Source organism: Rhipicephalus microplus, chromosome 4, assembly GCF_043290135.1.
Source record: "Rhipicephalus microplus isolate Deutch F79 chromosome 4, USDA_Rmic, whole genome shotgun sequence".
Classification (NCBI taxonomy): domain Eukaryota; kingdom Metazoa; phylum Arthropoda; class Arachnida; order Ixodida; family Ixodidae; genus Rhipicephalus; species Rhipicephalus microplus.
In genome coordinates, this window is record NC_134703.1 from 73,287,393 (window position 1) to 73,297,833 (window position 10,441).

A 10,441-nucleotide genomic window follows, 5' to 3' on the forward strand; every position below is an offset into this window, starting at 1 on the left:
CATCTCTCCTTTCTTCCTCCTTTACGGACGCGAACCATCATGCTTTATGAACACTATTCTCCCTTACGGACCTGATGTTTCCGAAGCGACGCCTGTTTCCGAAGCAGCTGCTTATGCCGAAGAGTATCGTTAACTCGCTCACTCGTCTACCGCGCAAAACCAATGGCGCCAGAAAACTGACCATGATGCCTCTGCGTCTAGTGCCCACTGTAACCCAGGAATGTTGGTTTAGCTCTGGGTCCCGTCTACCCCTCCCGGTCTTTCCCTGAAGTTTTGGTCGAAATACCATGGGCCCTACCGTGTGGCGCGGGAAACATCTCCCGTCCACTATGAAATTGAGCCTTTTCATGCGCCATCGGACAACGCTACCACGGGCATGAAACAGTTCATGTATCACGTCTCAAACTGTGCACAACGCCCCTGTCGTGTCACTTCTTTAAGTCGCCAGGTTGGCTCCTTTCTGCAAGGGGAGTAATTGTACCGGAGAATAGTGGCGACAGCTGTGTGCCAGCGTGAAAGAAGACGTTGACGTCCGTGTGGTTCATGCTTGCCGGGTTCCTGCCTGAACCAGCTTGTTGTGGCGAACGCTTAAGCAATAATAACAAGTGTTTATACGTGCACTCGCTCATATATATATATATATATATATATATATATATATATATATATATATATATATATATATATATATATATATATATATATATATATATATATATATATATATATATATATATATATATATATATATATATATATATATATATATATATATATATATATATATATATATATATATATATATATATACAAACCTACTCGTCCACAAACTCCCTGACCGAGTACGGGTGACAGGCGTGAGCACAGGTGCAAGGTTGCGCAGACTCGGTCAGCATTTTTGACAACAGCGTTGAGTAGTAGTTGCAGGCTGGAGAAGCGCACATCATGGCCATAGGTGGCTGTCGGATTCACAGCGCGGCACCGATGAACGTCAGCATCGTCACCAGCTCGCGCCTGTCGCGTGGAAGCATTGGCCGCAAGACCATGGTCCTGGCGACGGTGGAGGCAACGTTTTTAAATACTGTTGGGTCGAGATGACGACTTGGCTGGAGAAGTGATTTTGGGACCACACATTATTGCAGCTTTTTCGCTGTCATCATTCATGCTGGGATTCTTAAAACAAAGCAAAACACGCAGAAAATGAACCACACATGAAAAAAACAATGTAAAAAAACTTACTCCATTTGAACACATTCATGTTAAACTGCTACAGACACACCTGATGTGTCAACATTCTACGACAGATATCTGCGATTGAACCACAAATATTTGTAATCAAATTTAGAATATTTGGAACATCATTATCTAGATTGCAGGGATGAAGGGACTAAAACTAAATAGGATATGTGTACTTATGTAGTCTTCGAAATCTCGTCAAAGTGTCGGTCGCATGACCTGACGCATTCTTCAATGCCAGCACATACGCCAAGCTACAGGCTATTCATCTTAGCTTAAAGGAATTAAATGAACCAACAGACGCAACAAAGAAGAAATATGTCGCACAACAGATGACTGTGTTGTATGTGAAAACAAATGATCTTTAGTCAATGCATGGGGCACTTCCATGTATTTTGTGTTTGCGTTGGTTCCAAGATTCAACAAATTGTACCAGCTGACCCAGGCCACAACACTTGTAATAACAGGCTTTAGAAGTTTGTGGAAGGTGGTGGTGGTCTGTGATTAAAGGTTAAGCGTGAATTACAGGGGACACCTCAGTTTTGAGCAATCAAACCTGAGAATGCTCGGCGCAGTTGCCAGCTGTAAACCGCCGACACGTTTAAGTGCACATTTCACGGGTAAATAATGGAATGACCACTTTCATTCAGTGACTGCGCTACGACTACTTTTCATGTACAAGTAGCAACCAAACTTTAAAAGTATATCAAGTCTTAAGCAAACTATCCGTCACATGTCTTCGTTCTAATATAATACTCAAGTTCAGTAACTCAAGCACATGAGAGACGTCAAATTTGAATAATAAGACCAATCTAAAGAGATGGAAAATAATGTTCCTGCAAGAGAGAATCTTCTAATTAACCAACTACTTTTTTTTAAGAAACAAAGTGCGCGTCTTATCACGAGATTCGTGGTGCGCCTCTAAAAGTGCCACTTTTAATAATATTTTAACTTGGTCAACACCCTATGCCTCCTCTCATCATCCCCGTAGGTTCTAAAATGTCTCTTTGACTGATCACCTAATAATACGCGGCTGCAGCTGTATCTAAGTGCTATTTTACGTCAAAAACGTAAACTGCGTTTCAAAACTGACAAATATTAGTTGTGAATTATATTTAGGCCGCAAAATATCGTGATCGTCTATTTTATAGCAAAATTTTGTACCTCTATACCTCACAGTGGCCCCATCTTCTTGAACTGAAAGCGAAACGCCAGGCCTCTAAACCATTAACGCACACTCCCGTATATATACTTCTCTGTTAGCATATACGCGTTCTGGTTGGTTTTTCACCTCGGACACTAAGGTAGAGCGTTTGGAGAGGTTGACAGACAAGCCGACAAATGCTTACGCTCTAAACCCGTGCACTGTCAATATCACAAGTGAATTTCGACCTCTTTGTGGTTTAGTGGCTGCTTAACAATCGAAGGTACACGGGTTATCTTACTTTGCAATCAGTCATCATAGAGCTCTGCGTTCGTTACAATAAAGAAAACCACAAAGCAAGCATAAAAAGCGCATGGTGGATGACATGGCAATTGTGAAGAAGAGAACACCCTCCCAAACCTTTTCGGTAAAGATTAAGTTGTAACTACTTCGCTCTTGAAAGAAGGGCTTCGAATGGCGTCAAACGGCCCTTACTTCTCCCTCGTGTGTATCCCGCTTTCACATATGAAAGGAAGATCCGTCTGCCAAGTCGTTCAGTTCATTCTGAGACTGCCATTCTAAATCCGCCTCAGAAATTAAAAACACCAGAAAAAGAGCGTGAAGTTAATGCTCGACTAAGGAACAGATTACTCTTGCTGCAAACTTTATCGGAGCCGATCATGGTCTATCAAAGTGAGCACTAAGTGATTATCACTACGATTACAATAAAGTACTAAAAATAACTACCACTAGTCCTTTAATTAGCAAGTCAAGTATCTAATACAGCTTCTCCGGACATTCACTTCGTAGGGAAAGATGGTGGCCTTTTTTTTTTTTTTAGAAAGACAAAAAGCTCATTATGGCAGCAAAGTACAGTGGCAAACATTTAAACTTTTCTTCTCGCGGGAAAAAAATTCAGGCTTATCAGTGTGAATCATCAATGCCAGGCCTTCTTATCGGTACCTGTTTCTTTCCATAAAACTCTCTTCTAGTTGGCTTGCATAATTCATTTTTCTCTTTTATCTGCGCAAACAACAACTACAAAAACGAGAGGCAGCGGAGCCACGCAGCCGGATACACAGAGGGCATTGCACTCCACTGGCTAGACTCGCTTGCTTTTGAGTTCAAAGTCCTTCAATGAAAGCGGTTTGTCATTTTTTCAGGTGCTGCTGTAGGAAGTCTTGAAGTATGTGCCTTCAATAAGGCCTCGAGGAATTACACCGCAGGCGGAATGGGTAGCAAGTTTTCGAAACTAACAAAAGGGCTAAAAACGAACCAATCGAACGACCAGGTTCAGCATATCCTATGAGCTCTCTGATAATTGAGATCTGCGTAGAATTCATCGCTTCATTACTTGAACACCGAACAATAGCGCCTACTAAGACACCTTTTTTTCTGGCGCTTACAGAGACGCTAATGAGCACAAATATCTTTCTCTGATCGTTAAACTACTCTTTCGCATTACCAAAAAGACCACGCATATTGCGAGATGACGCATAATAAGCGAGACAACTCGTAAAAAAAAGTGTGTGGCGACCCCCTTTTGAAGTTTCCACACCATTCACCGTGAAATCACATAATTTGACGACGCTTGCTGAGTTCCTAGTTCCTAATTGGTAACCATTGCTTACCAAGGGTTGACATAAACTTAACCCACGAAGTTTCAAAAAATGTTGTGTTAATACCACCAAAAAGCCGTAAGAACACTTTGAAATCAGTGACGTCTTGGGCTGAACTTCGGCGGGAAAGTTCAAATTGGAACTTAGATTTTCTCCCCTAATAATGAACCTGTGATAGTGAAAAAATCGGCATTAGAGTTCTGCTGGTACATTTTATCAGTATAAACCAATTTCTTGTTTCTATTTAGTGTTGTTTTAAATAGTTGGGGTAATAATGGAAACCGTATACATACCTGAAGAATTAGCCGTATTCTTACATTACCCTTTTCGAAGCTTATTGTGTGAGGACTGTTTTATGGCAATCACCGCTATTAACTATTCTTTTAACTCAATTCAATGATTCAAACATTTGAAGAACGTAGCCACTAGTATGATCTCGAAACTCATGAAATCACTAGCCAGGAGATAGCGTTATTTTCTGAAAATCGTACTTTTTTCAAAGTTTACCTTTTGTTTCTTTGCAACTTGGGTGCTACTTACTACAGGTACATTCAAGTGAAATAGTTATTCAATTTTCATTATAATAAATTTCGCTCCAGAAAACTTAACGTTAATTTCACCTCCCTAGCGTAACAATGAATGAGCAAACCAGTGTTCCGAGATTCATTTTTTTTTTTATTTTGCGCCAAAGCGTCCGCGTTTGACGCCACGTATTCGAAGACATTGGGCAAACAAAATTTTCTCAAACATGGCATGTTAAGTGTCTAGTACTCTAGTAAGCAACGTACAGGTGCGTTCAAAATTTTCAAAGCCGTGCTGCCATAACTTCACTTGGTAAAACGGCCCGGAAAGTAATGGCCATCTCTGTATGTCATTTTTACTGGTTAGGAACGACGTTGGCCCGAGCAGGCGCCGTCAAAATCTATGACATCCTATTGATGAGGGTGGGAGCACAAAGACGGAGTTATCGCCCACATTTTCCTTTAACGTGCTTTTTTTCACCTATTCATCGTCTCCTCGCTAGGTAAGTCAATCGATGCCAAAAAAACATTGAGGTTATCAAGCACAGAGTTCACTGATACGTGGAACATCGCTTTCCTCACAACGTTTTTTTTTTTTTTTTTAAGAAAAGCACATGCTTCTGCTTCCTAGCATGCATACCACAAGTTAGCTAGAAGACACGCCTCGTGCAGGAGCATCACCAACGCTCGGCCGCTGGGCTCGCTCGGCGCGCTTTTCTGGTTGATCTCGTCTTTCCAAACGGCGATCCGCTCTGACTCGCTGTGTTGCATTCGTAGAATCACCACACAAACTTAACGACAATAAACCTCTCCTCACGTATTTCTTGTTCTTGCACGTAATCAGTAATTACAATAGGAACGTTTTTTTCGTGCCGTCCCTCATTTCCAAAACAGAAATGTACACGGGGTGCGGGTATCCTGAAAGCCCGCTCCAGCCCGGTAGCTGGGCTTGGGTATGCCCGTGTCAGCGTTCGGAATACCTATTTTTTATTGAGTGGGCCGGGCCAGGTTTGAAGCGCAAATAAACCCGAAAATACAGAAATGAAATTGTTTTTCATGGCATAGCGATCAGCACACCGCACGAGCTTCGTGAAATTATAACGAACTAATGCTTCTTTTACTTAACAATCCCACCACTCGACCACCCTTTGCTGCAATGCAATCAATGTGTGGTTACCAAGACATACACTTGTCTTAAATCACACCAAGATGTTTCCCATTCTCTACTTGTGGAATACTATCAAGATGGCAAGAGAGCTAGATGTGAAGAGGGTCTTTGAGTGAAAAGTTAAACAGAACATTTCTTGACATTTAAATACAGATGTACATGTGCTATCAAGCTACCTTTCTACGCCTGATAGGTATATTGTAATATTTGGAATAGCTCTGAATACCATATGCTGATGAAAAAAAAACGCAATGTCATCGGCATATACATATGTATGGACCTCCTGATATCGGAGAAAAGATCTCTACAAAATATTAAATAACACCACGGGAAAGGACTGCCTCTTGGGGGACACCTCTGGTTTGCAATATCTAGATGACAAAATGCCGTTTTGGAAGCAATAAATTGTTCTATTGCGCAATAAAAAGTGTGCAAGTCTACTTTCGTTACGTTTTTATGCTCTTAATTTGAAGCAACTCTATCAGCCGAGGAGACGATGTCAACTGTTACTGCTAATCGGGATTTCTGATGAGTTAATTCAATTGAGTTTTGATGCAGCTGGTCGGAGCAATCGGTGCAAACGCTGAGGTTCATGGTAGTTGTCTCTTTATCAGACAGTGCCACTTAGAGTGCAAAATAAAGCTAACAACTTCTTACTTTGAGGGATTGATGTCGACAAGAGTGGGGATAACATCGGCTGGGGTTTTGTTTCTTTTCGTACCTGACAGTAATCTTGAAGTCCAGCGCAATGGTGCATTAAAGTGTTTCGAAATGTACATTGTTCTGTCAAATTTGATCTAAAAAACTACGTTCTAAAACAGCCTCACCGTTTATGATCCCCACATTAAAGAAGGAGGGGAAAAAGTGATGAGGGTAAAGGTGAGAGGGTCAACCGGACGAGAGTGTGGTTCTCTGCGTGCTGAGCAAGACACTTCAAGCAAGTGGCAAATCTCTGCAACTCAGCTCGCACTTCATAGGAGTAGCAATGTGGGCTTGATGGTTTGCCATACTTGTAAAGGCCGAGTGCGGATGAACACAGGAAGCACAGAAAGAATGTACACACACACACACACAGTGACACTACTGACCACTGCCTTCGTATCCGTTCGCTAGATGACAAAAAAGAAAGGCAGATCCCACGTACAGTGATAATCGATGATATGCAAAGCACGAATATGGAAGGTTGATATGTCACTTAAAAATTAGCATGACGTTAAGAGCGAGAGATAAACTATGCTGTACATCACTTCTGTGTCATGATTATCATGTTTTGACGTGTCATTTGCTTTTGTCGTCTATTGACATCACGTGATACAAAAATTGGTAAACATGGAGCTAGCGAAACGGCTGCGAGCACGCTATGAGCGTAGCATGTATAGTAATTTTTATTTAGACACGCATGTCATCATTCTTATGTTTGGACGTGTCATTTACCTTCGTCGTCTATTCAAGTCACATGATACCAAATTCTTTATATGCAGAGCTAGCTGCGAGCACGCTATGAGCGTAGGATGTAGTCATGTTTTACGTGACACGCATATTATGGTTATTATGTTTGGAAGTGCCATTTACCTTCTTCGTCTGTTCGCGTCACGTAACACCAAATTCGGTATATATGGGAAGCTAGTGAAACGGCCGCGAGGTCATTATGAGCGTGGCGTGTATTCACGACTTACACGACATGTATGTCATGAATTAAACGTTACGGTCTGTCAATTACGTTCGCCAGCAGTCATGTCGCACCATACCAGTTTTTCAACATGTCATGTGAACGAAACCACCATAAGAGCAGCAAGACTAATAAAATTCAAATCATGACATTTATTACATGCACGCCATGATTTTTATGTTACGAATAGCCACTTAGGCTGGTCATACAGATGCTATGCCATACCAATTTCGGTATTGATACCATTATTGAAACAGCCAGGAGAGCTAATAGTCGTAGGTGGCTTGATAGACAGATAGATAGATAGATAGATAAATAGATAGATAGATAGATAGATAGATAGATAGATAGATAGATAGATAGATAGATAGATAGATAGATAGATAGATAGATAGATAGATAGATAGATAGATAGATAGATAGATAGATAGATAGATAGATAGATAGATAGATAGATAGATAGATAGATATATAGATAGATAGATAGATAGATAGATAGATAGACAGACAGACAGACAGACAGACAGACAGACAGACAGACAGACAGACAGATAGATAGATAGATAGATAGATAGATAGATAGATAGATAGATAGATAGATAGATAGATAGATAGATAGATAGATAGATAGATAGATAGATAGATAGATAGATAGATAGATAGATAGATAGATAGATAGATAGATAGATAGATAGATAGATAGATAGATAGATAGATAGATAGATAGATAGATAGATCGATAGATAGATAGATAGATAGATAGATAGATAGATAGATAGATAGATAGATAGATAGATAGATAGATAGATAGATAGATAGATAGATAGATAGATAGATAGATAGATAGATAGATAGATAGATAGATAGATAGATAGATAGATAGATAGATAGATAGATAGATAGATAGATAGATAGATAGATAGATAGAGTCACCGAAGTTTGTCATGAAATGCTTGGCATTTAATAATTTAATACCTATTTTGCGCACGACAGCCATGGGAACGCTGCGCAGTAAACAAGATGTACAACAAGACATTATAAGGTGAAAGCCCAATCAGCACACTGCAGGCAGCTGAAAGGCATGCGCTCACCCATCACATGCGGATAATTTCGCTCTTTTGAACTCAAAGACAGTGACGGTTTGCTTACACGTGCGTCGCCGAAATAACTTACTTACCCAACTTCAATTATTAACCTGGGGTTTTCAGACTTGTTCTTCCTCGCGACGACATCTTTGTCGAAAACATATGTTAGGATCGGCATTTAAGAAAGTGCAGGGACAATAACCAATCTGGTATACTTTGTACACTCTATAAAAATGTGCAAAATAACCTAAAGTGTTGGAGTGTTCAAAAGGTTATGTGTTCAAAAAAGAATTTAGGTTCAGAAAAACTAGATTTTCTGCGCATTATGCAACAATACATGTCCTTCGATTGCCTGTGCTCACTGCACACTTGCCTCCCTGCAGGTAGAAGGAAAAAAATAGCTAGTGATAATTGTTCATTTTGTTTACCGCGCATTGTTCACATGTCCACCATTTGCAAAATAGGTTCCTTTGTCGCCTCGTACATGGAAATAGGCTAATTGTTGTCAGTTGTGCCGACGTTTGTGCGCATTCCTCATTGCGCCTTTGTATTCTTTCTAGCAAAATTTCTAATCGTACTTCATGTCTTCGAAAAAGTAATTGGGCGCAATCGCTTCGGCAGGCAATCAGCTCCGTCATAAAGGTCAATTTATGGTCACTTTCAAAAGTGTTACAAAATTTCTTTCATAACGCAGGCATGGGAAGTCAGCAGAGGCGAAGGAGAAGCAGCGGAAGAGAGGTGCATCGATTTTCGGCCACCCCTTATTTCGTCCTATAGGTCTAAATTATTACCTATATTACTTAATGAATACTACTTTTCTCTTCAAGAAGTGAATTAGTTTAATGAGCAAGGCACAGGCTTATTCATAGCCTGTCCCCCTCGGATACGTTGCGCCCAGCTGTTGAGGAAGCAACCAACCTTCATTTCATCGCAATTTCCCTTGTGACAATGCTTGAACGGCCCCGCAGCCGATCTCGAAGTCGATCAAAGAAGACGCCTCCCGCATCTTCAAGCGGCCCCTTAGGGCTGTGAGGCCGGGGACGGGCCAGGTGAGATGCAAAAACAACGCATTACCTCTGCGAAGAAGCGTACTTTCGAGACTTGTCAGAAATTATTTAAACTCCTCCATTTATCAAGCACTGATCTTGCGTTCAAGTGCCAAGGTGGCGGAATTAAGGCATAAAGACAAAGACGCACGCTATTTCGCGCAAGGATCAAAGAACGATGTCGACTTGTCCTCACACTTCTCCTTCGTATTTTTATGCGCAGCGGTAACGTGCGGTATACTTGAGAATCGTACGAGGTTCTTCGTCCGTGTGGACTCACCGCGGTGCACGGTCTAGTTGATGAGGTGTTTGACTGGTTTCACGATGGTTGCGTGATAAACTCCCAGCGGCAGAGGTCATATTTTCCATGCTTGAGGCGCGTTCACTTTGATTTGGTGCCCGTTAAAGAAACCCAGGAAGTCGAACTTCGGGAGGCCTCTACTACAGAATTTCCCATAACAATATCGTGGCTTCGGGACATTAAACCCCATCAATTAGTATTATTATCATTCCGCCGAGCTGTTACTTTTCTTTGGTTATAAAACACATGCAAGCTTTTTAGATCCTTTACCGCTGGCACGTTCACAGCCATCCTTCCTATCTTACAGCTACAAAATTATATTTGTTCCGTTTGTTCCAGCCAACATTCACAAATCACAGTTTCATCGCTCTCCTTGTGTGTTTAAATGTTTTACTTGAGCCTTGGTCCAACCGGAATTCAATCACCATGATTTAATTTTCATAGTAATGCATTTAAGAAACTTGCCGTTTGGATGGTCATTAAGGCTCAATTAAATTTATCTCTACGAAGTGGCCCATGCTCTAACGCTTTTGGAGTGAATGTGGGTTTATGCAACATATCATAAAGCGTACATAGTTATATTCAATCCCCACTATAGCCTGGTCTGCTTCTCAAAAACTAAGCCTAGACCCCTGCCTTCGGGTGTCACAAA